The 27415-nt window shown below is 42.0% G+C and overlaps 1 protein-coding gene and 1 pseudogene across 10 annotated transcripts in view; both read left to right on the top strand.

Annotated features, from left to right (window-relative positions):
- MSRA (methionine sulfoxide reductase A) overlaps positions 1 to 27415 on the top strand; it is a 384728-nt gene that overhangs the window by 39852 nt on the left and 317461 nt on the right. The window lies entirely within an intron of this gene.
- Positions 23914 to 25682, top strand: LOC139044966 (large ribosomal subunit protein eL21-like; annotated as a pseudogene).

Raw genomic sequence — 27415 nt, 5'->3', positions numbered from 1 at the left:
GTTGAGGAACAAAAAGCACTGTACTTGCTTTTATCTTGAGTCTGTCTTACTGGCTGTGGGTTTAGAGGGGATGGAAGGTAGGGCCACATTCTTTGTGACCAAGTTAGAATCCCCTGAGGTAGCCACTGGAGACAATATAAAGGGACTTGACTGGTATGCATTGGCTCTGACCACCATTCCCGCCCAGCTGGCCCTCTGTTGTCTTGCATTCTCCCTTTCATAGTTTCCCCACAGGATCTCAGAACTGTACCTTAGGACTTGGTGGTGTGGCCTAAGCATGGAGTAGACCAACTGATTTCTAACAAGTTTAAAGTTTTTCTTAGGAGCATGGGAAGAAATGTGGGGGTTGAGAGAGCGTGGTGAGGGAAAATTGTGGAGAGCTGAGGGTTCCGCTCCATAGCTGGCTTCAGTCCTGTCGGTAACTCCACTGGGAGAGTGAGGGTGGATATGGGGTCTTGGAGTTTGACTGGAATATCAGAAACAAGCACCATCAGGAGTGTGATAAGACATGAAGAGCCGGTTGCTGAATCCAGTTCATGTTGAACAGCATCTTTCTAGGTCTTTCTGAAGGGATGTTTTGAGGCCCAGGTGAGAGAGGAGCAGAGTCAGGGTCATTGTATACAGTTGTGTCATCAGGCTTGTAGGGGGCTGCAATTCAGCCCCCACTTTCCTGCCTAAGCTCTCTGCCTTGGTCTGCTAGAGGAAGGGACAAAGTCATCATAGGTGTGAGTGGTGGCCCTGGAGAGAGTGGGCGTCGGGGTGAATCCAGGCTTGGAATTGAAACACAGGAATGGAAGAAGGTCAGAGGGTCTGGGGCTGGGGAGGGCAGCATTCCAGTATTTGACTGTGGGGTCCAGGTGGGGTTAGGAGATGTTATCAGAAGAGTTCTGGAGAACATGGTAAAATAGGGAGAGATGAGTGTGTAGAAATTCCATTAAAGTGAAAGAAAAGGTCAGAGACTACCGAAGTTAGGGGTTTATTCTGAAACCCGACAGGTTGTAAAGGAGCACCAGCTGCATGACTTGACTTAGTTTGGTCATTGGTTGTGCTAATGTTATTTTATTTCTCTAAAAGCAAGTGTAGGAAAGGAAAAGAGTTACTTGTTTCTGTTCCATGTTCCACAATGTTATAAGAATTAAAATTTTCTTTTCTGTTTTACAGTTAAGAATCTCTTGATCCTGTGTAATTAGAATACCCCTAATATATGGATCTTGAAGTTTTATGGAAAGTATTTTGGTATTACAGTTTAGGTTTTGAAGAATTAGTCCTTCTGTAGCGATGCCATGTTTTTCATGCCATATATCGATGCCATTTGTATCTTTTTCCATTAGCCACCATAAGTTGTTTTTCCTTACTTGAAAAGATCAAATTGTTCTGAGACTCAGCAGTGCTTTATGTTAGGGCCTTTGAAACAAATAGTCCTTTACCATCATGGGTTAGAGAGAATGGGTTTCAGAGCCTCACCAGCCTCAGTTTGAATTTTAACTCCATTTTTCACTTGTTGAACTTTGGTCAAGTTATGTAAAGCCAGTGTCTTCATGTGTCAAATGGGATCATGCTATCTTCCTCAAAAGTTGTTGGGAGGAGAAATAAGGAACTATATGGAAAGCTCTTAGTGTAGTGCCTGGTACACAGTAAGTACTCAATAAATGGTATATTTTATTTTTTAATTAAAATTTTTTTAAAATTGTGGTAAAAATACGTAACATAAAATTTACAATCTTAAGCATTTTTAAGTGTACGGTTCAGTGACATTAAGTATACAGTCATGTACCACATAACGACATGTCGGTCAACAACAGACTGCATATATGAGGGTGGTCCCATAAGATTAGTACCACACAGCCGGGGTGTGTAGTAGGCTATACCGTCTAGGTTTGTATAGGTACACTCTATGATGTTTGCACAATGACAAAGTCACCCAATGTCACATTTCTCAGAACATATTCCTGTCGTTAAGTGATGTATGACCATATCATATTTTTGTGCTGTCATCACCATCATCCATCCACAGAAATCTTTTTTATCTTGCAAAACTGAAACTCTGTACCCATTAGACAACAACTTCCCATTTCCCCCTCCCCCTAGTCCCTGGAAACCACCATTATATTTTTTGTCTCTATGAATTTGACTACTGTACGTGCCTCATGTAAGGGGAATCATACAGTGTTTATTTAATTTAGCACCATGTCCTCAAGGTTCATCCATGTTGTAGCATGCATCAGAATTTACTTCCTTTTTAAGGTCCTTCCATTTTATTTACCTGTTCATCTGTCTATGGACAATTGGGTTGTTTCCACCTTTTGGCTATTGTGAATAATGCTGCTTTGAGCATGGGCGTACAAGTATCTGTATGGGTCTTTGCTTTCAGTTCCTTAGGGCTTATACCCAGAAGTGGAATTGCTGGGTCAGTAGGCAGTATTAGCACTCACAGCAGGTTACATTTTTGAAAAACTTGTTGTCAGCTGATGTGATTTAAGTTGAATTTGACTTTCCAGCATAGATAGTGGTATATCAAATAGGAGGTTATAGACTTGACTAAGAGCTCATGATGTCTAGCTTTTTGTGGAAATAACCCAAACATTACATTTGTCACCTCTAAATTATTTTATAGTATAGAATTTTGCATGGTGTGTTAATCAGACAATACTCTAATCATCCACATAAAATAGTGTTTATTTATTATCATGGAATATAATAGTCACATTTCATTTTTAATACAAAGTGGTTTCTTAGCATTCTTACCATTTCTGTTAAGAGAACTTTCTGTAGCCATTCTTTTAGGGTAAGTCTGCTGGCAACAAGTCTCTCAGTTTCCCTTCAACTGAAAATGTCTTGATTTCCCTTTTTTCCTGAAGGATATTTTTGCTGGATATAGAATTCTGGGCTGACAGTTCTTTTTTTTCCCAGCATTTGAAAAATATTGTGCCACGTCCTTCTGCTTCTGTGGTTTCTGATGAGATACCTGCTGTCATTCCAATTGTTTTTCCCTTCTCAGTAAGATGTTGTTTCTCTCTCACTACTTTCAAAATCTTTCTCTGTCTTTAGTTTTCAAAGAGTTTAGTTATGATGTATCTTGGCATGGATTTCTTTCGATTTTTTCCTGGAGTTTGCTCAGCTCCTTGAATATGTAGGTTTATGCCTTTTGCCAAATTTGTGAAGTTTTCAGCCATAATTTTTTGAGTACTTTTTAGGCCTGCACTCTTTCTCTTTTTTATTCCAGGACTTGGATGACATGAATGGTAGATCTTTTGTATAGTGCTTACAGGTGGTTGACACTGATCATTTTGTTAAATCTGTTTTTTCTTTGTTGTTCAGATTGGGTAATTTCTGTTGTTTCTATCTTCAGTTTCACTGATTCTTTCCTCTGTCATCTTCATTCTGTTACTGAGCCCACCTAGTGAGTTTTAATTTCAGCTATTGTATTTTATCTGCTATTTCTTCGCTGAGACTTTCTATTTTTCATTTGTTTCATGTGTGTTCATAACTGCTTTTTGAAACATTTTTTTTGTGATAGCTGCTTTAAAATCCTTGTCAGATGATTCCAGCACCTGTGTCATCTTGGTGTTGGCATCAGTTGATTGCCTTTCCTTGTTCAAGTTGAGATTTTCCTTGTTCTTGGTATGACAAGTGATTTTGATTATATCCTGGACATTTGGGTATTATGATATGAAACTCTGGATCTTATTTAAATCTTCTGTTTTAATACACCTTCTCTGACACCATGCCAGCAGGGGAAAAGGGATCACTCCCTCATTACTGTGAGGTGGGGGTGGAAGTCCCCCCCTCCCCCCACCCCAGTCATTGGCCTTTATTTACAGCCTGGGGTGAGAGGGGTGCCTTGTTACTGCTGGGTGGGCCTGAAGTTCAGGCTTCTCTTCAATGATACTGTTATTTTTAATGTTAGTTTTGTACTTGGTGGAATAACCTGAACAGTCCCTGAGCTGTGTAGTCCTTAAATTTAGCTTATGTTGTTAGTGCTACTTATATTTGATAATTTATTTAGTGATATTCAAATTCTCAAATTAGGGACTGAACCCTCTCTAATCACTAGCTTTCCTAAGATTAGTATGTGTTTACCATTAGTACACTTAATAAAAGATTTTAAGTGAAGAAACATTATAGTTTCTACTTTATTAACTTTTTTTTTCTCGAAGATTGGCACCTGAGCTAACATCTGTTGCCAATCTTTTGTTTTTCTTTTTGCTTCTTCTCCCCAAAGCCCCCCATTACATAGTTTTATATTCTAGTTGTAGGACCTTCTGGTTGTGCTATAGGGGGCGCTGCCTCAGTGTGGCCTGATGAGAGGTGCCATGTCTGTGCCCAGGATCCGAACTGGCAAAACCCTGGGCCACTGAAGTGGAGTGTGTCAACTTAACCACTTGGCCAGGGGCCTGGCTCCTCTACTTTATTAGGTTTGAAAATTTATTTTTTAAAGGAGAGAAAAGCCTGCCTGTTCAAGGTTTCCATTTTTCCCATCGATAACATGCTAGGTTTTAGCAAACTTTTGTAGTTTATTTTTAGAAGAGGTCAGTATATTAGAAATAGTCAAAAGGAATGGATTTGACTGGAGGCTTAAAAGTTTCAGTGATAAAGTATTTTATTTCATTTGCTAACTCACACCTGTGGTTTCAGATCAATAACACAGATCATAAAGATGATGCATATGTCTTTAGAGTCATAGATTTTCCAGGTTCTTCATGGTCACCTGTGGTATAGTAACGACAGTACTGGATCACTGAATAAATAGATAATCTTGGGAAAATCTCCAAAACTCTGAAGCCTGACTTTTCCTCTCAGGAAAATGGGTGTCATAACACCCAAATGAAGAGGTTGTTAAGAATAGTAAATAAGGTGATATGTCTGAAAGCAATCTAAGTAACAGATATTACACGAATATGAAAGATAATTATCTAGTCTGGCTACTTCAAGTATGTGACTGTGATGGGTAAAGATAATGTACCTGATTCTATGACTTTCAGCTCTGAGTGCTAAAATAGACTATGGATTATACACATACATTTTAAAAATGCTTTTAAAAGTTTTAATTATGAAAAACTTTCAACCCCATAGCAAAGTACTGAATAAAACAGAATGAATGCCTGTGTAGTACCCAGAATTAACAAATGCCGTATTTATTTGCTTCAGATGTTTTTAAAAGAAAATAAAACCCTATTTTCTCATCCCTGAAGTTGGTGTAGAACATTTCCAGGCACATGCAGTATTACTACATATATACATAGCCATAAACAACATAACTATTGTTTTACGTAGTTTAAAATACATATAAAATGATTCATACTGTCGCTATCCTTTTGCAAATGAGATGAGTTCTTTTTGAGATTTATACAGGTTGCTACTGTAGGTCTAATGCTGTGGAGTATTTTGTTTTAGTCTATCCAGTCTTCTGTTGATGGATGTTTAGTTTTTTGCTAACCATGCTATAGTGGCCAACTTGCACGTGTCTTCTACACATATTTGTGATCTCTTGGGGAATTACCTAGAAATGGAGCTGAGTTGCCGAATACGTCACCTTTACTCAATAATGCTAAATTGTCCTTTCAAGCATTTGTACCAGTTCACATTCCTGCAGTACGACATCAAAGTTCTCATGTCTCTGCATCTTCACCAATACTTGGTAGTATCAGACTTTGGAAATTTTGTCAATCTAATGTACCAAAAATATTTTGCTGTTATTTTTATTTGTGCACTTGATTACTTAGAGAGAGAGAGAGCGTCTTTTTATATCGACAAGTTAGATGTCCTTTTTTGTACATTCTCTATTCATACCTTTTGTACATTTTTCTTTTGAGTTATTTTATTCTTATTTATTTATAGTATATTTTATGTACCAATCCTTTATTCTGTAGACTGAAAATATCTTCTCAATCTTTGGTTTGTTTTTTCATTTTCCTTATGGCGACTTTTGAAATAAACTATGGTATATGTTTGAAAATTGGAATATGCTTTCATTGTTTATTTTCAAAGGTGATTTTAGTGATAATACAATCCATGCTTTTGGATGTGGCAGAGCGGTCTAATGGGACTAATATTTCTTTGAATGCACCTGAATTTTATCCCCTTCTTTAGTATCTAGAGGATGAAGTTTCTTATTTTCCGTATAGACTTGGTCAACTGAAGTCTTTGGACGGATTCCTGGTTCCTCAGCACGAATTATTGAATTAAGACTATTATGAGTTTTATTTTGTTATTTGCGGAGCGTCCTCCAGCACATCGATAACATGGCACATTCCCACTGCATCAGCAGCCTTACCAAATAGGAGTTCTCGGGCCCTTAGAAAGACTGTTCTGTTGATCTGATTACCATGATTTCTATACAGTGAATAATCTCGGTGCAGTAAACACTTTCTCCTTTCCCTAACCAGTCCTCTTGCTAACAAAATAACTTAATTGAGAAATTCAAGCTGTTGGGGCAAGTGGAATTGAGTTGTGGCTGAGGCTCCTTGTGTATCTTTTGTTGTGCAATCAAGTAGCACTTATTCACCAACTTTCCTCAGCTGTCCCGCCTAAACAAAACCCACCTAATCTCCCAAATCACTTTGCAAAACAAAAGAACACACAGGAGATACTGAAACCAGGAGGACTGGGGGCGGATGCTGTCTGCATACACACAACACTCCCTCTCCTTTCCCTGCTAGCTGCTATTTATGTTTAACTGCCTTGATAATTACATATTTGTTTTAAAATCTGAGTGTGGGAGTATGCTGTCTTCACTCCACAGATAGGAAACTTGGTTGTTCAGGCCATTTGGCACCACTGCCTGTCGGACGATAGTTTGCCATAAACCAAGGGTAAAGTTCTAGGTAGAAGTTAACAACCGATAGAAGACTCGAATTGCAGATCCAGACCTATAAGGCAAGTCCTGGTCTGGATTTTGCAGACTTGCTTTTCCCAAGGGTGGTGGCCATGTGCTTTGCTCACTTATACGTTTGCCTTTATTACACTTGTTTGCTATTTAGTGCAGTGAATGAGCCTCCTGACAGCACAGAGGGAAAGCAGCTAATGTCCTCTCAGTGGCTGAGCTTTGATCATTCTTCCTTTTCCCACTTATTGAATTTTTCCCTGGAATCAGCATTTGGCACCAGTCACCATCTCTGTACCACTCTTCCACTGTTTAAAAGTTTTATGACAAACTTTAATAAAAGAATTGTGAAAATAGTGATTATCATTTAATTACAAATTTTGTTTTCTCTACATCACCTGTTACTGCAGTTCTGTCACACACACACACACACACACACACACACGCACACACATTTCAGGTGAGACAGTTGAGGCTTAGAGAGGTGAAGTGCCTGGCCTAGTTAGTGACAACACTAGGGCTCCAATCAAGTCTTCTGCCTCCAAATCCCTCCTTCATTCAATTGCTGGGCATTTGTTCGCTCTGTGATGGGGTCACTAGGAGAGGAACGTGTTGCTGCTCTTATAGTTGCTCTTCCACACGCCACTTGGGACTGTGCACTTAGGTAAATCCTCTGCCCTCCATTCATTCATTCATTCACTCCTTCAAGCAGTCCATCCATCATTCATTGCAATTCTGAGTGTCTCCTAGAGCTAAGCCATAAGGATACTGTAATGGACAGAACATACACACCTTCTGCCTTCATGGAGCTTTTAGTACAGTGGTAAAGAAAGACCACAAACAAATTAATTCCATCTAGTGTAATGACAGGTAGGACAGGACAAGAAGAGGGTCCTGGTTTAAAAAGCGCTTTCCCCTCTTTGCCATAGAGGGAGAATAGAAATTCATGTGTTTTAGAGAACATGGCCCTCTTGGAATGTGAGACTCTTCTGAATTTTTTAATATGACACTGAGTATAGGGCCGTGAAATAAACAAGGACTCCAGAATTTTAGAATCTTCCAGGTCGTATAGCTTGCCTCCTTCTAGATGAACCGATGGGGATCTCCTCCCTCAGGCTCCTGAGAGGCAGATCCTCGGGTCTCCGGGCAGCAGTGTCCCCTGCTCCACAGCACCTGGCGGAGAGGGGCTAATGAATTACTCTGTGTGTCTCTGACCGACAACATCCTCCACACTTAGTCTTCCACCTGGATTCCCTTTACTACTTTGGAATAACAGATCAGTGGAGATGAGCTTTGTTTAGCTATTTCTGGATATACGTGTGAGGGTAAAAAAAAAAAGAAAACCACAAAAACCCAATGTGCAATTTAAATAAAGAAAAATGAGTTTTACTTCCAGGAGAGCTTTCGCCATTTTCTCAACGCTTATTCTCCTTTGGAGAGCTAGTTATTGAACAGAGTGTGACAGCAGTGTACCGTGGTGGCTGTGTCTTGTCTGGGCCGGGGGATGAAGGAGAGCACTGATAAAGGCCAGAGGAGTAGGCAGAACTGCACCTCAATTACCCACAGAGTTGCCAAGCTGGTCTACTTTTTTAAAGACCTCCCCCGAGCAGCCCTAATCACCTCTAGTTTCCCTTTTTGGTGTTTAATAACCTTTGCTGTCAGGAAATTCTTCCGTATATTTAACCTAGTTTTCCCTTGCCGCAGTTCAATCCCACTCCTCTTCTTATCTTTGGTGGCGACAGAATAGCAGGTCGTTATCTTCTTGATAATATCCTCAGCGTTCATGAAGGGCATCAGGAAGTTTCCCCTGAGCCTCCCCTTCCCCCAGTGAAATAGCCATATTCCTTTTCTCCCTCCATCACCCCGCTTCTCAAGGGTCCTATTTGGAAATATAATATCTGACATTTTGCTCTTAAGCATCTGATCCAAATATTCACGTCAGGTCTGTCTTCAGGCATCCATTGCTTCCATTTTTACTCAAAGAGCAAGATCCTTTTGTCACTTCCCTTGCCATTGGTTCACTCAACTTGACTGCTGTTTGCTGCCCTCCCTCTAGGTGTGAGGTGCTGTTCCAGAGGCTGAAGGGGATGTGACGAGGACTTCCTGTCTCTGACTTACACCTAGAAGGAGGGACCTGAATTCTTCTTGCCACTCATGATCCTTTTGATTGTGGATTGGGTCTGCTGGTTTCTCTTTTCCATGAAAATATTCTACTCTGAATTACATTTTGCTGCATTTAGGATTTCCATTGACCTCATCCTCAGAAAGATAAAGTTGGCATTATCATGTGATCGGTGCTCTCCTCACTTTTGATTTAATTTTACAAATCCCACAAGGGAAGTTGGAACATATAAACTTTGCTTTGTAAGTGAGGGGTGAACGTGTCTGTTTCCCATCAGATTTCTGTACAGTGCTCACGAGGGGGTGCGACTGATCTTGGTCTCTCCCCAGCACTTCTCAGAAATGCCTGACACATTTTAAACAAACTTAATGACTGTTGGTTGGCTGTCAAATGAGTTGTTGGGAATTTTACTTGATTTTGTTTTTTTAGGTTTCTGTCTCCTTGCTGCTTTCACCTAGACATAAAAGCTGCTCCGAGCTTTTGCCTGGCTGCCAGTGTGGGCAGCCCTCCCACCTCAGCTTCCAAGCTTTTAGCAGATGAAATAAAAATCTATTTATAACTGGTCTCTGATGGATTTCCTTCCTACCTGTGGTAGCGCTCCATCAGCAGGTGTACTGAACAGATGGAGAAGGGTTTGAATTTTTTCAGTTCAATTAGATCAACTCTCCAGGTTCAGACCAGTACATTCTCTTTCTCACTGAGTTTCTTCCTCTTGGCGTTAAAATTGTTGAGCATAGCAAAACACAAATTAAGACCAGGAGATAAAATGCATATAGTGCCTGGCTTCAATATAAACACTTTGGCGAAGGAACCACATTTGATGTCAGACGACGAATCAGTTTTAATCCTTTTCTCCCTAGCACCTAATTTTAATGTTATTTAAATTAATATTTGGAGTACTAAAATGCTAGCGTATAAATGCTTTCTTCTTCCTTATGATGTGCTTTTAGCATTTTTACTTACCCATTTTGAAATTATATCACACTGTATATATTACAAAGAATTTTAATGAGAAGCTGAAGTCATTAATTTCATGAAGTTCATTTGATATCTTATTTCATTGACAGTGGAATTGCCCAGGATAGTGATCAAACGGCAGCAGGCAGTCTGAAACCAGTTCGAATGTGACCTTACTTAGCTCTGGGTATTACCATCACTAGCCAGTGAAAGACAGGTTACCACAGTTTCTGGCTTCAACATACGTAGATGTATGTTCTACTTAGCATTTTTGCCCTCAGTTGGCTGTATCATCTCTTGTTCCCAAGATCCTAGACTCCAGTTGATCCCTGGCTCTCAGATCTGAGGCCAAGCCTGATTGCCTCATTGATCGATTCACACATTCAACAGACGTTTGTTGAGCTCTTGCCAAGTGTTATGACATTGCCTTCAATGAGGCCCACATTTAGGCCCCACTTGGTTCCCTCTAGCACCATCAAAATTATTTAGTTAATATCTATTTGAAGCTGAGTTTGAAGCAAGCAACATTTTGGCCTATTTCAGTATATTTTTTGTTCAGATTCTAGTAGAAGTGGGCTTTTCCCTTCATTTTATTTTACTCAATTCATAGTTATTTCTGGATGAGTTTTTCAAGCATGTGGATTATCCAGATTTGTGGCTTGTTCTGTAGCCTCACTCCCATCTTGTTGCCCAGTAAGATTCCTGTGAAGGGGTGCCTGGAGCCTAAAGAGATTTGAATAAGTCAGTGTCACCGTTGGCTAGAAGTGAGGTGAGCAGTTGGGTTAGAGAAACGGTGTACGTGAGCCACCACTTCTTATTCATCTCATTGTCTGATGATGCACTTGAAGATTCTCTTTAGTTGTTTTCGGTACTTTTTTTAATGGACTCTCTTCTATTTGGATGATAAATTTAATATTATCTAGCAAAATCGCCTCTCTGATCCTTCCATCTCCTTTGCAGAATCTGTGTCAAGTGACTGTCTTGGTTTTCACAATAGCGATCTTGCTTTCTCACAGGTGGGCTGACCCAGGCTATCTTTGGTAAGTTATTCTATTGAGCTGGGATGCTGTGATCTTTCTTCCTATTACTTTCATCTGCTGATCCTCCTTTTACCTCTTGCGGTCATACAGAACAGAATCTAATTCTGACATGTGGCAGCCTTTCACATACTTGAAAAATGTTCTTTCTGTATTCAACCATTCATATATGACATGATTTAGTTATATGGCTTTCCTCTAGCCGGCACCAGTTTCATTACCTCTTTATTACAGAGTGGCATGCAGAAAGGAGAGCAACATTTTATCTAGGTGCAGTCTGTCAAGAGCTGAGAAAAGCTGGACCATCCCTGTCCTAGATAGAGGTTAAGCAAGTCTGATAACTTCCTATTTACTTGATTTGACCAAATAGAGCATCTTATTCCTCCAGCAGGACAACAGGGTTTCTGTTGTATCCAGGGACAGGAGAATGTTTCTGGGCTGTGAGAGATTCACTTTGATCATCTGGCTTCAGTCCTTCCTTGGTCCCCATACATGGTCATGTGATTGTGGTGCGTGAATGCATGGTGAATGATGTCAAATGGGTGCTGAATGGCAAATTGGGGGCCATCTGGAATGCTTCTGTGGCCTGTGAACATAAATCACCCATCTCCCCTGTGGCTGCTTCCCTTGTTGCCGTGCCACACCACTGCATATTTCTCTCACACAGGACCTCTGAATCTTGTCTCCTTTTAAAAACTTTGTAAATGCCAAAACAGTAGGATGCTCGTTTCTCAAAGTATATAAAGTAGATCCCACGTTGACTCCATTTATGATTTATCCATCTCTCCTCTTGTAGCAAGTGGAATCATCATAGGGAGGGACAGTTGGACAGGTTTTTGGGGGATTTTTTTACGTAGTATTAACACATCATGTCTTATTTCCAAGGGGAAGGGTATGTGATTGGGTTGGAAATGTCTTAATGTGGGAATGTCAGTCTCTCCAGACGTACCTAGCCAATGGTAGGCACTCAGTATATGTTTGCTGAATGAATGAATGAGGCAGAAGCTTTGTTCTACATTGTGGCCGCCATTGTTTCAAAAGCTATTATGCCATGAGAGTGGCAGAGTTTCCTCAAACGGAGCCTGCTAATAGGTCCCCACCTAACTACCACTCTTGGGTGGCTATAGCATAAGGGTCTCTCAAATCTCTATTAATATGTCAAATCCCAAAGCCCTCTTAGATTAATACTTCTCTCTCTCTCAGACAGATAGCTGCCTCATGTGGTTTCAGCCATACTTAATTTACTTCAAACAACATTCACTCAACAGGTATTTTTCGAGTGTCTGCCATGTTCCACGTGCTGTGCTGAAAGCTGGGGACACAGTGGAGAGCAAAACGTTCAGATCTCTGTCCTCAACGTAGTGGGGGAAGAGACCCTATATATATTACATGTTTGTGTGTGTGCGTGTAGTGATACATTACTGTAAAGGACGAGTGCAGGGTGCTGTGAAAACATAACATTGAGCTACTACTATGTGCCAGGCGTTTTGCTAAGTACTAGGATTAGATACAGTAAGGATGAAGAAGAGGAAGAGAAGTTTAATTAGACATAGTCTGTCATCAGGGAACTCAAAACCTAGCTAAAGAGAAATGCGAACAATTAAGACACAATATAAAAAGTCCTATGGGAAGGATTATGAGCAAAGGGCGACCAAATACAGAGGTAGGAGTGACCAATTCTGTCTGCAATTAAATTGACATTTGAAATGGATCTTAAATGAGGAGTCGAATTGCATCAAGTGTAGAAATCAGGAGGAAGTATTCCAGGCAGGGGAAAGCATAAGCAAAGACACAGAGAGACAACTGCGTGGGATATCTGGAGCCTGCCGGAAAGCACTGTGTGGCTAGATCATAGACTGATGGGTGGAGTTCTAGAAGATAAAGTGAGAGAGAGATGTTGCAGTTTGTTGAAGACTTTGCTGTAGAAAGTAAGGATCGTTGTTGTGGAGGCAACCTCAGATGCGGAGGACAGAACAAGGGGAATACTATGTAAAACTTGATAATTTGAAAATCTGAGGTTAAATGGATGACTTTCTAAGAAAATATGAATTTCCAAAATTGCCTTTAAAATAGGTGGAAGAACAAAAGTAGATCAAGACTAAGGAAAGAAATTGAGATTATTAGGATCTAAAGTGCCATTGGGATCACATGGCTTTAAAAGCAAAGCTTGTGAGCAGAGAATGCCTAGGTTATTTGAAATCTTTCAGAACACAGAAGAAGCAGAGTGTCCTTGTTCATGTTATTAGGCTGGTATAGCCTGTTAAGGACAGTCAAGATCAAAGCCCAAAGAAGAGATGTGCAGTTTTTAAAGAGGACTTCTGTTAGTTCCTCCATGGAGCCAGCACTGTGCTCCGTGCACTGTGTGCTTCACGCATACTATCTCCTTTAAGCCTCACACGACCCTCGTGAGGTGCAGAGTCTACAGTGATAGCGGGGAAAGCGAGACGTGCGAGGACCAGCTGGGGTCGCTGTGTCTGAGCGTCCAGCCTCTTATTCCTAGTATTATGCTTCTGTGGTTGGACTTTATTCTTGGTCAGACTTGCCAGAAATTTGTCTGCTTTATTTTTCTTTTCAAAGACTCAGTTCTTAGCTTCATTTATTAATTCAAATGGATTTTTTCCCTCCTTTGTTTGCATTTTATTTGCTCTCTAATTCATTTGTCAGTTGTGACACCTAAGTTCCAGCTTTCATCCACAATCCTAGACTGCCTCCTTACTTTAAAAGAATAATTCGCCACAATCAGGTAGAGCTTATTCCAAAAACACAAGGATAATTCAATATTAGGAAAGCTAGTATCGTAACGGGTCATTCTAATTGGTTAGAGAAGAAGCTCTGTGTGATTATCCTGATAGTTGCTCAAAGCCATTTGATTTAATTCAACATTTACTTTTTCTTAAAAATAAACAAAAGCTCTTTGTAAACGAGATGTAGAAGGCGACTTCTCTCACATGAGAGAGTATCTATGAAAAACCATTAGCAACGCCAGTCACTTGTTGGTGAAAATAAAAGCGTTCTTACTAAAGTCATGACCAGATAAAATGCCTGCTATCATCATAGTTATTCAACCTTCTTTAGAAACTGTGGCTAGTGCCATTAAACAATATAAAGAAATAAGTGCAAATATTGGAAAGGAAACAAAAACATTACTTTCAGAGATAACCACCTGGAAAGTGCATGAAAAAATATTTATTAAGCATCTACCGTGAGCTAAGCTCCCTATCTTGCAAAACTTACTGTGTCTTGGGGAAGACATTCAATTAAAGATGCAATCCCAACATAGTGTTCTAAATTCTGTGATAGAGAAGACGCAAAGTGCTCGGGAACCATCCTCTAGTTGGGGCTGTCCGAGCCTTGGGGGTGGGGGAAGGTTTTCTGTTCGTCAAAACATTCAGATCTCTTGCCAAGTCCATCACTGCCTTTCACTCCTGCCGTTCCCTCTGTCTGAAAGCTCTTTGCTTGGAACTTTTATGGCTGGCTCCTTTGAATCACCCAGGTCTCAGCTCAGGCATCTCCTTCTCAGAGAGGTCATTCCTGACCACCCCATCTGAAGCAGCTCTCACCTCCCCCAAGTCTCTTTCACGTCACTCTGTTTTATTTTCTTCATGACAGGGTCACCCTCTGCAGTGGTCTCATCAGTTTGTTACTTTTTGTCTCTCCACTCCCATCACCTACAATGTAGGAACATCACGAGAGTGGAGGAACCTTGTTAGTCTTGTTCACTCTTGTATCCTCAGAGTGCAGGATGTGTCTCACCTAGTCGGTGCTCACTAAATATTGGTTGAGTGAACGTGCTGGAGGAGAGGAGGCAGGGTCAGGAGATGGTAATTGGCAAAGAGGGCCGGGCCTTGGCTGGGTTGTGCATGGGAAGTGCTGTGGACTGAATATTTGTGTCCCTCTAAAATTCCTATGTTGAACCCTAATCCCCAGTGCCATGGTGTTGGAGATGGGCGTTTGGGAGGTGATTAGGCCATGAGGGTGAGGCCTCTGCCTGTGCTCTGAGGTCCTGGGAGATGGCGCTGGCTGGGCTCTCTGGGTGCATGGGCCTGCTGGCTAGCCTCCACACTCAAGGAGGGCCACTGTGGGGACTCCCTGATTGGGCAGGGCTACTGGCTGTGCTCTGCAGTTAGGTGGGGCCACTAGGTAGACTCTGCAATCTCCTCTGGTCAAGTGAGGGCACAGCCTGTGTTCCCTGGTAGGGTAGTGCTACTGGTTGGACTTTGTGATTGAGCATGGCTACGAGTTGAGTTCTGCAGTTACTCCTGGTGGGGTGGGCTGTCAAGCCATGCTCCCCAATGGGATGGTGCTCGGGACAGGCCCACAGGGCTTTGTGGTCAGAAGGACCTCAGGCTGTGCTCTGCAATCAGCAGGGGGTGTAGGCTTTGGGCCAAAGTTGGGCACATCACAGGCTGGGCCTCAAGATCAGGTAGGTTGCTGGCCATGCTCTGCTGTTCGGCAAGGTCACTGGTGGGGCTTTCTGGTGGGGAAGGGCCTTCAGCTGTATCCAGCAATTGAGTGGGTCTAGAGACTGTGCTCCAAGGTCAAGCAGGGCCACTGTCCGGGATTTCTTGTTGATTGGGGGCCCAGACTATGCTTCCTGTCTGTGGTGGGTCACTGGCAGGGCTCCCCGCCTAGGTGAAGCCACTGGCTATATAAAATAGTTGAGCAGGGCGGAGCTGTAGGCTGGGCTCTGTCGCTGGGCAGTACCCTAGGCTGGGCTCTGAGGCTGCCCAGAGCCACTATTCAGGCTCCCTGGTTATATGGGGCCAGAGGCTATACTTAACAGTTGGGCCGGGCTGATGGTTTGGTTCCCTGCCTAAGAGGGGCTGTAGGATGGGCTCCGTGGCTGCCTAGGCTCTCTCTCACCAGGCTTCCTGGTTGGGCAGAATGGAGGCTATGCTCAGTAGTTGGGTGGGGCTGCACGTTTGCTTCCCTGCCTGGGCAGGACCATAGAACAGGATCCACAGCCCGTATGGCTTATTGTCTGGTGACCCAAATCAGGCACAACTGCTAGCCAAGCTCCCTAACGAGATGGCTTAGCTTGGTTCTGCAGATGAGCAGAGCTGCTGGTTGGGATTGCTGCTCTGGCGCCCTTGCAAGCAAGAATGTCTCCCAAGATCTGAGGGCTGGTTGCTGTAAGCCCTGCCCTCTTCGCCATCTCTATCTGATCCCCAGTGGTCAAGACTGGCAGATTCCCCCAGGAATCCCCATGAGGCAAGACCTGAGTGGGCCTTGTAGGAAGTGTCCCACAATGCTGGGGGAGCTGGATGTCCACCTTGGGCTCTCTTTTTCCCACTGGAGAAACTGTAGGCCCATTGGGCCCTCTGGGTGTGGTGCTTTGCCAGCCTAGGGGAGGGGCGATGTGGTCAGAATGTAGTCCTTCCTCTTACCTGTCTAATGGCACTCTTCTCGTTGTCTGTGGTCCAGCAGGGGGCTTCAGTCTCACCTCTGGGTTCTGGGGTTTTCACAACGGTGTCCTTGACTATGGATAGTTGCTAGCTGGTCTTCTTGTGAGGGGAACTGGAGTCTGGAATGACCTATGTTGCCATCTTGATAATGTCACTCTGGGGTTTTTTGTGTTATGTGGGATAGAGCATGTTTAGAGGCTGAGAGAGAAGCTGAGGTTGAAGACGCAGGGGAGGGGACAGAGGGATCTTCCTTGGAGGACTGGGGTATAGAGCACAGGGATTAGCCTGGAAAGGAGGAGAACAGCTCTTCCCTGTGACGGGAGGTTGGGGAGAGGGGATTGGTGCCGACAGTGAGGTCTATAGGCTTACTGATGGGAAGTGGGGAAATTTTCTGCTTTGAGATGATATCTGCTGAGAGTGAATGAGCAGTGGAAGGGTGGAGATTTGAGTAAAGTACTGCCCTGGCCGTTAAGAAGAGAATGAGAGAGAACTGGCTAGGAAAACATGGAAGGTTAGCAGGGTACTCAGTTAAGGGTGGAGGACCAGGAATTTATAATGGCAACAATCTGTGAGTTTAGGTGATTCTCCCCAGAAGCACTTAGCAGCCCATGTATACACAGGTTTCTTTAAAAACTAGTTTTTATTATTTCATTGAGATATAATTTGCTTACTATAAAATTCCCTATTTTATAATATTCAATTCAGTGGTTTTTAGGATATTCACAAAGTTGTGGAGCTGTCACCACTATCTAATTACAGCACATTTTCATTATCCCAGAAAGAAACTCTGTACCCCTTAGCAATCACTCCTCATTCTCCCCTCCCCTCAGCCCTTGGCAACCGCTAATCTACTTCCTTTTTCTTAGGATTTGTCTATTCGGGACCTTTCATTTAAATGGAATCATATAGTAAGTGATCTTTGGTTTCTGGCTTCTTTTGCTTAGCATAATGTTTTCAAGGTTCATCCATGTTGAAGCATTTATCAGAACTTCATTCCTTTTTATGGTTGAATAATATTCCATTGACTGGATATACCACATTTTGTTTATCCGTTCATCAAGTGATGGGCATTTGAGTTGTTCCTACTTTTTGGCTATCATTAATAATGCTGCTATGAAGATTTATGGGCAAGTTTTTATGTGGACATATATTTTCGATTATCTCGGGACTATAACTAGGAGTAGAATTACTAGGGCATATGGAAACCTGTGTTTAACTTTTTGAGGACCTTCCAAATTGTTTTCCACAGCAGCTGCACCATTTTACATTCCCACCAGTAACATATATGAGGCTTCCAGTTTCTCCACATCCTCGTCCACACTTGTGTGTCTTTTTGATTGTAGCCGTCCTGGTGGGTGCAAAGTGGAATCTCATTTCAAGTGTATGCATGTTGAAGGTGAGCACTTGGATTGAGCTATGGTTGGGATTTTTTTAGGAAACTCCATAGAGAAGCAAAGGCCTTATGCTTGAGAGTGATGGCTAATGGATGGTTAAAGAGATGAGCCAGGGAATGAGTCAAAGAATGTAAAGGACCTGTGGGGAAGAAATTATAAAACCTCACTGAAGGATGTAAAGAAGGCCTTAAATTAGTGAAAGACTCAAATATTGTAAAGATGCCAATTGTCTCAAGTCTCATATGTAAATGAAATATAATTCCAGCAAAAATCCCAATGAAAAATTTTTGAACGATTTGCTAAAACACTTATAAAGTTCAACTGGAACAGTAAATGCATGAGAATACTCAAGATATATTTGGAGAAAAAAAGAACAATAATGATGAGGACTTATATACCAGATATTAAAACGTACTATAAAGTTAGTAAACAGTGTGGTTTTAGCAATGGAATAAGCCAATGGATTGATGGAAAAGAAGAGAAGACCCAGATTCACATGGGAATTTATTGTAAGATAAAGATGACATTACATCATCAGAGGTGAAAGGATGGATAATTTTGTAAACCGTGTTGGGGCAACTGGCTAACTATATTAAAAAAGTAAAGTTATGTCCCTATCTCACACCTCATAGCAAAATGAATTAAAGATAGATTAAATATTTATGAGGAAAAATGTATCCATAGAACCTTAGAAGGAAGACTTTGGCAGTCGTGTAGGGGTTAGATTTTTGGAATGGTAGGGAGATCAGAGAGAGAGAGAAGAAGGCCGTGCAAAGATACCCATGGAAGAAAGCCATGTGAAGACACATGGGAAAGACAGACCACGTGAAGCCACGTAAAGAAGGTCATTTGAAGACGGAGGCAGAGACTGGCGTGGTGCAGGTACAAACTAAGGAAGACCAAAGATTGCCAGGAGCTACCAAAAGCTAGGAAGCAGCAAAGGAGAGACCGTTCCCTGGAGCCTGCACGGGAGCGTGGCCCTGCTGACACCTTGATTTTGGATTCTGGCCTCCAGACTGTGACAGAATAAATTTCTGTGTTTAACCCACCAAATTTGGGTAATTTGATACGGCAGCCCTAGGAAATGAATACAGTGACTAATCAGATTTGATTTGTTAGAGGGAGTAGTCAGACGCTACTAAGTTTTCTAGAAGATCGATACCATAAGCTGCGTTTGATTATTCACTTCCTGGGTAGACGAGAGGTTGAATGTCATGGTTAAGGAGGCCTCATGTATTTGCATGGTGAGTTTGAAGAATCTGGATTGACCCCATGGGGGCAGGGACTTTGTCTTAGTCACTGCTGTATCCCCAGCATTTAGAAGTTAGAATAGAACACAACTGACACTCGATAGCTTTTTATTTTTTTATTTTTCATTTATTTTTATTTTTATTTCTTTTGAGGAAGATTAGCCCTGAGCTAACTACTGCCAATCCTCCTCTTTTCACTGAGGAGGCCTGGCCCTGAGCTAACATCCGTGCCCATCTTCCTCTACTTTATACGTGGGACGCCTACCACAGCATGGCGTGCTAAGCGGTGCCATGTCCGCACCGGGGATCCGAACCGGTGAACCCGGGCCGCTGAGAAGTGGAACGTGCGAACTTAACCGCTGCGCCACTGGGCCGGCCCCCTCGATAGCTTTTTAATGAATGGATTAATGAATAGAAAGTATAAAAAATGCAAACTGTATCAATTTTTAAAACAATGAAGACACTATTTGGAAAAAAATATCAGGCTGTGTTAGGGACAGTAGGGCCAAGAGTAGCTGCACGTTCCCATAGGTCCTGCACGTTTCTTTAATGTCTAACCCGTGGTGACTAGAGGGGACGGAGGTGTCAATTCAAGCTGGAGCCACCGCCGTGACCAGCGCTGCTGAATTAATGGCCTTGCTCTGCTGCTGTGGCACAGGACTTAAAGTTGTATCTCAAAGAAGGAAAGAACCATCCTTTCAACCAACAACATTAAAACTCAAGTTAGATTGTAGTATTAATGAACCAAGTAATGGTTCATTAATTTCACATGTTGAGTTAAAAATGTATTCATTCGATAATTATTGAGCACTTACTGAATGCTGAGTTCTGTGCTGGGCTCTAGGGTACAGAGATCAAAGATGTAGTCCCTCCCCTTAAGATATGGGTATCCACAGATTGTTGGAGGCAAGAAGCTAGACAAATAAACAAATGATTTTGATACAGTTTGATAACATGTCATTGTTATAAGCCTGAGATGCCATAGAAGCACAGAGCAAGGTCTGCTAAGGTGGAACCAGGCATCTTAGACTTTAAGAAAGATTAAGTTCTGTTTGGGCTGTATGTGGGGTAGAGGCTTGGATATTGGCAAAATAGTTGACTTACCTCGTGGAATAACATGAGGGGCCCTGAAAATGCACTGCTGCCCAAAATAACTGTGGCTGCGTAATGCCCGAAATTCCACCTTGGGCAATTATTTCTCTGCCTCATGCTTTCCAGGAGTCCTCTTTTAGAACCTGGATTCCTCTGCAGCACATTATGAGGCATTCCTGTTAGGCATTCCTGCTTTGTCCGGGATTGATTTCCCAAGTTGGTTTTCAAGGGAAGAGCCAGTGACGCAGGATGGGACACAGGATGGGTAAGTCTAGAGAGAGATTGGAGAAATGGGCTCCCCAGGCCCAGAAAGAGCACTGGGCATTTAAGAAGAAGAATTTCCAAGAAAGAGAGGAAAGGGTCACTCAAAGGGGCACCAAAGATAGTCTGGAAAATCCACAGCTTTCCCATGGGCTGGGTTGTCTCGGCACTCTGGCTGGCTGCAATGTGCATAAAGGGGAGCATGGGCTGTTCTGTCCTGTGTAAGTGTGAACTTGTGGCTCTTCTCTTTGGGAATGGAGAAAGACTGGCTTTCTGTAAATTAAGTTTCTGTATTCTGGGTATTAGAATGAATCTTAGTTGTTGGGATCATGTCTTTTATTAATCCAACAAAGTGTCTTGTATATGTGGATAATCAGTAATTTGATGGTGCTGATGTGAGTGTTATCCATACATGTACTTGCTCAGTTACCTTAAGATCAAGCAAATACATTTCAGGGTTTTTGATGAAGGCTGTGAATGTTACTTGCTAGCATTAAAATATTTTAATTTTCGGTAACTTGGACTCTCTTTGCTCTGATGAGCCAGTTAGAAATGTTTTCAGAGAAAACCTAAATTTACTCTCATTTTCAGTGATGAATGAATCTCTGATTGCTGTGATAAAGAAAAATCCTGGGTCCCTGCTTCCTTGCTTGAATTAACACAAATGTAACATTCCATCTTGATCAGAAGATACCAAAGGTTGAGCACAAATAAAAACACATGATGCACTTATCACTTGGAGGAGATGTTTAATTTTCATCAGTCAGGGAAGATAGAGCCACCAAATCAAAGGTGTTTACAAGATTTTAGTGGAAGTTTCTGGCTATTTTATTTTCACTGGGTTTTAACTATCCCCCTGGGCTAGCGTTGGCTGGCAGATCTTGGGCATAGCTGTGGCTTTTCTTAGTCCTCAGTCCTGCGTTGGAGTAATATTTTACTTCATTGCCTGTATTGCCTTGGCACGTCTCATCAGTCAGTGGTGTACATCCTCGATTCTAGGAAGGACTTGATAATAATGACTCTTTTATTCATTTATTCAGCAAACATCGACTGAGTATTAGCTGTATGCAGTGAACTGTGGGAAATGCTAAAGGGAAACAAAAATATGTAAATCATGGTTCCAACTATGTGTAAAGGCCTCTGGATGACATAAATAACCATGGAAGACGTATCTTCGCCTCAAGTGGTTTATGATCTCACTGAGGTCATACTATAGGCCTAATCGTCTCTTTTTTCAAAGACCTTCAGTGGCTCTCCATTTTCCCCACAATAAAGTCCAGACTCTTCAGGTGAGTACTCAAAGTTCTTTACAACCTAAGCCCAAGCCATCTTGATATCCTCTTCTCCTCCCTTTCCTCTCCATACCCTGTGCTTGATCTCTTTGTCCTTTCCCCAAATTTCCTGCTCTTCCCTACGTCTGTGCCTTTGCACCTCCTGTTATTTTTTTCTTTTTTTTTTTGGCTTAGACTGTCCTTCCTTATTTTTACTAGCTGGTAAACTTCTACACATTCTTTAAACCAGCTCCCCTGTTACATCTTTTGTGAAACTCTTATCCAATTTCCCCCCCTCCCCTCAATGGCAGAGTTGGTCTCTGGGCTTGTGCTAGAACATCTGGGATGTAGGATCACCTTGGGTAGAAACCATTGGTGTCTAAAATATTGGAAGGCAACAATCCTTGGCTTTCTTGGCTCAGGCCAGGCTGGTTTGGCCCCCTCAAGGAGGACCTCAGTATTCTTGAAATCAGGTTCTAGAGACCCTTGAGGAGAATCCCCCTATTCCCAAGACCTCTGGAATCCCCTGTGAACATGGGGGATCTGGAATGTGCCTTTCAGCTCTCGAACAGCTGTGTAGGCTCTTGTTCTGCTTGCTTATAGTTCATGGCTTGTGTCTACACAAGCACTCTCAAAGAGCATGGTGGTGAATTACAGCTGTTAACTCCATGGAGATCCATTATCTTGGATATTATTTCTAGTATGTTTTAATACTACTATATAATTTGTCCATAAAATGCATGTCTTCATAATAAAATATGAATAAGTGTCTGTTGAAGGAAAAAGATTTTTGATGAACAAGATGATAACAGGACACTGTAGGAGCCTGTTTTTTAAGTCTTCACCGGGTCACGTTCCTTAGCAGTTAGAGGAGGTAATAAAGGCCATTTGGTTAATGTGCTTTCTGCTGCAACCTCAGAGAACTGGTGATTAAGTCCCTCACTTGGGAGTGGTTTGCAGTGGGCTGAATGATTGAAGTGTGGAGTTACTCTAGCATGGAAAAGCAATCATGGCAAGGTATTTCTGTATGTATTTGGTTGTCTGATAAGCACTAGGGTTACTGAGATGATTAATGCACAGCCTTGCCCTTTTGGAGAGGAAAACATTCAAAGAAATGTGTGACAAAGAGAAAAGTGTTGAGTGCTGTAATAGAGGCATGTGCTTGATACTTGGAGTCCAGGTTGTCAGTGAAGAACAGCCTTAGGGCAGGAGAGGAGATGGGGTTGAGAGGAAAACTTCCCAGAATTTAGGCCTTGAGTAGAATACTGAGAATGGTAAAGTCTTGGAATTGTCCCTGTGTAGTGGCCAAAGGACTTAGTGAGGGTCCTGGCAGAAATATACTCAAGAAGGATAACAATTGGAGAAAGCTGAAAGAAGGTACTGTTTACAAAGATGTGGGCAGGGGTAAAAGAAACCATCAAGGAAAGGTGAGTACTGAGGAGCTAGCAATAGTTTTAACACTCCTAGACCCAAGGGGGCAAGAGGAGGGAGCCATTACAAGAATGGAACCAGGGCTGTAGGAGAAGATCACCCTACAGAAATTCTGCCCTTCAGTAGAGGAACACAACCAATGCCAAACTGTGGTCTGGTTGGGAGAGACAGCCAGGGGAATATATTTCCACCCAGTCTTTCTGCTGTCCAGTCTCCCGCCAGGGTCTCCCATTGGCTGAACCCAACAAGAAGTCAGGGATCAAGGGAGCCCATCGATGCATAGTCCTGACAGGGCACACACAGAGTGGAGAGTGGTTCTGGAAGAGCAAACAGAATGTCCAGCAGAGGAACTTATTAGGCACAAGGAGAAAGTAATATTCAGCAACACTGAAGGCTCTGCTGAGGTTGGAAGCATTGAGTTTGAATTGTACCAAATAGGAAGGACGTGGGATTTTCAGTGATGAGCAAGAAGAACTTTGTTAATTGGAAGAGATGCCACACTATCTGAGACCTGTAATCTGCCTATTGGTGTCTGGTTTCCAACACTAGCACCATGGAATGTGTACAAAGGGGTAGTGACACCAAGAATTAAGGACCCACCTCTCCATGTATGTCTCAGTCACACACAAAATGCGTCTAAAACTTTTTGGATTTTTATATCCAAAAATTTTAGTCAGTATCATGTCAATTCAATTCAGTTCAGTTCAGTTCAATTCAATTCCAAATATTTGCTGAATATCTATAATTTCCTTGGAACTGTGCTAGATATGTTCAGGACACCAAAATGAGAAGGCATAGAACTTTTCTTCAGGGAGTTAGAATCTGGTAGGCGAGATGATTATGTAAACAAATTGTGTAATTAAAGTAAAGCATGATAAGTGTAAAACAAGACAGTAGCCACTCTCTTGACTGATTTCCATCTACCAGACTCACTGTATTAATTGATAAGCCTCTTTGTCTCTTAAAGCATTGCAACAGAGGTGCTTGTTAGACGGAGTGCTTTCAGCCAGTAGTCTATGTCTTCATAGATCTGCGCACTTCTGTAATTTGCATGCTTTGCCAGGAGTCTGACATGTTTGTTCCCAAACCTTTTTATGTCAGTTGTGCTAGTTACTAAGTTTTCACAAGTTAATTATATATTAGGCAAACCAATGGAATATAAGTGCAAAAACAGAAAAAGCTTTTGTTTGCATTAAAATTAAGTCAAATATTTTGGAAAAACTTGAAAAAGAGTAGTCACTTAAAAAAATGCCATTGAAATAGACAGGTGTAAGACAGGCTCTCATCCTTTTAACCTGGCAGTGAAGATATTACTGATGGAGATAAATTTGTTGATGGTGGGCAAGATTAAGACAGTATCTTCTGGATAACTTCTAGGTTTTTCTGTGAGGTAGGAGTGAGCAGTGAAATTGAAATGAGAGGGTGAGGGCTTGAGGAGGGTGAAGACAGTTTGAAATAGATGATGTGGAGAGTGGTAGAGGGTTTTCATTAGAGGCATATAGAGGATTTTTGGGTGCCACTGATGGTTCTCCTGAGGCTGGATACCATAACTTTGTCATAGCACTAACCTAAATGACAGTGTGACTTCTTCTAGCAGTACTCAGGAGGCTGGTATAGAAGTGGGAAAATAGATGCTTATAGCCATCCAGGTGTGGGACTTTGTGGGTTAGGTGTGGCAGAAGTTTAGAGGGAAAAGAGTTGGAGGTTGGGGCAAGGAGTGATTTAAGCCTTTCATTTGGAATTGCCATCTTCTAATAATTTGCCAAAATGACGAACACAAAGGGAAAGAGGAGAGGCACCTGCTACATGTTCTCTAGGCCTTTTAGAAAACATGGAGTTGTTCCTTTGGTAGCATACATGTGAATCTACAGGCAGTGTGATATTGTAGACATCAAGGGAATGGGCACTGTTCAAAAAGGCATGGCCCACAAATGTTACCGTGGCAAAACTGGAAGAGTCTACAGTGTACCCAGCATGCTGTTGGTGTTGTTGTAAACAAACAAGTTAAAGACAAAGTTATTGCCAAGAGTGTTAATATATGTATTGAGCATAGTAAGCACTCTAAGAGCCAAGAGAGCTTCTTGAAACTCATGAAGGGGAGTAATCAGAAAAAGAAGGAAGCCAAGGAGAAAGGTACCTGGTTTCAACTGAAGCACCAGCCTCCTCTGCCCAGAGAAGCACAGTTTGTGAGAACCAATGGAAAAAGCCTGAGCTGCTGGGACCCACTCCTTATGAATGCATGGCATAATAGGTGTGTATAAAAAAATGACGTCTATTTGTTAAAAGTAAGTGATTTAAATGATTAATTGTGATGTATAGTCTTATTAGGAATGTAAGTGGATCCAGAGAACTTAGTGGGGCCAAGGGGATGGAAGTCTTGATGAAGTTAGAGAGCAAGTGTGATGAGCGGGAAAGTTCTATGAAGCTGTGGTCAGAGAATGGTTCGTTGGCATTTGGGATTGGAGGGTAGAGGGATCTCCAGCTTGAATGTGGCTGTGGATATGGGTGGTGCAAGTGAAGTGGTGGTGAAGGTCAATGGAACTGAAGACATCTAGGAACTTAGAGGCAAGAGAGTTCCAGTGCCTTCTTTGGGAACATTGAGGCCACCCCTACATGGTGCTAGGGTATGAGATGGAGAGATGGATAGGGAGACAGTTGGCAAAGCCATTGACAAAGTGGGAACAGTTCCAAGGAGGTCAGTAGGTAAGAGGCATGAGCCTCAAAGGGTTTTTCACTAAGGAGGGGAACAGTGGTTACCCTCTCCTGATTTCTACGTGACAAATCAGATCTCTTCTATAAGCACAAAATTTATGCTTTTGATTGGGCAAAGTATCTGCTCTCATTTGAGAGGGCATCTGCCTATTATATGTGCAAATCTTGTGGAAAATCTAAAAGTGACTTTGGTGCCACAATTGGAACAAAGACCCACTTCTTGCCCCTATGATTCTACTTTGATATTAAATAAATTTCCCTTTATGAGACATCAGTCAGTAAATAGAACAGAATGTATGGTTAAATAATTAAAATTATTTTCATCATTATAATTATAATATGCTTTGCCATTTCAAACCAAATATGCACTTATCTTTCCTGAAATTTTGTAAGAAATCTATTATTCAAGCGTGCAGAGATGACTTCTTTTGGTTGAGTTAAACATTTTTAGGATTAGATATGAATTCAGTAAAAATAATTGAATTAAATTGGAGGGTATGAATAATTCATGACGTGTAATTTCACATCAGTTCTAGCATAAAAATAAAGCTATAAACATGTGCTGGGAAAATGTATTTTATTATTTAGAAAGGTACTGAACATTTATTATTTTGGAAGATAATTCATTTTGTGATTAAATAGAGATATTGAATTGTAAGATGGGAATAAAATGGAAAATTTTAGCTAGGAAGTGTTGATGCCATCACCACTTCTATCAACTTGATGAACCACTAGTTACTACGTCTTGGTCATTAGTGATTTCAGAAGATCGACCATGATAGCCTTCTAGATGTTGAGGATAAGTCCAGTAATTGTGCCAGAACATTCTATGGAGTATGAAAGCTGCCAAGTGTTTCCTTTGAAGAGCAGAGGGCAACTTTCTGGCTAGGTCTGTCCTCTGGGGCTGGACTCTCAGCGCCTTGACTACGTGGGAGAGGTCCTCACTCCTTAGTCCTCCTTCGCTAGGTGTAAGCTGAGCACCTGTCGTGTTCCGGTTAAACTTTAAATCCTTGCCAGGGAAGAGCATGCAGTTGGGCCACTGGACTGACTCCTGATGTGGGTGGAGAGCTGGTCTTTTTGCACATCTCGTTGTGATCCAAATCTGGTACTGATTAGAAAAGCTAGGAGACCTGACTCTCTGGGAGCAGTCATTCCTCTTAACATGAAAAGTCATGAGTTCAGTGACATCACTCATTTGTTCAAAAACATTTACTGTGTGCTTCCTCCATGGGTAGCCTATGATGTTGGGACACCTGGGTGAATAAGACTTGGGGAGTTTCTCACAGGGTTGGACAGGGTGGTGTGGCGGGGCTGGGGGCCAAGAGCAGGGAGCCACAGATAAAAGTTTGAATAGAAAAGTGAACCCAGGTAGTCGAACACTTGCCTTGTGCCTTGAAGGAGGAGTAGGAGTTAGATAAGCAGAAGGAGAGGGGAGAGAAGTAGGAGCATGCCAGGAATGGGAATAACCTGTGCAGTGGTGCTAAGGTGAGAGGAAATCGGTCTGGACCTGCTGGCTGTTGCTGGAGGGAAGCAGCATGGAGAGTATGGTGAGAGATGAGGCTGGAGAATATTCAGGGCCACCTTATGAAGGACCTCAGCCACCACGCTAACGAGCTAGAACTTGATCCTGAAGGCAAAGGGGGAGCCATTGAGCAGCACT

The sequence above is a fragment of the Equus asinus genome, chromosome 3 (assembly GCF_041296235.1).
Source record: "Equus asinus isolate D_3611 breed Donkey chromosome 3, EquAss-T2T_v2, whole genome shotgun sequence".
Taxonomy (NCBI): Eukaryota; Metazoa; Chordata; class Mammalia; order Perissodactyla; family Equidae; genus Equus; species Equus asinus.
The sequence above is the reverse complement of the archived record's forward strand: the minus strand, read 5'-3'. Positions and strand labels throughout refer to the sequence as shown.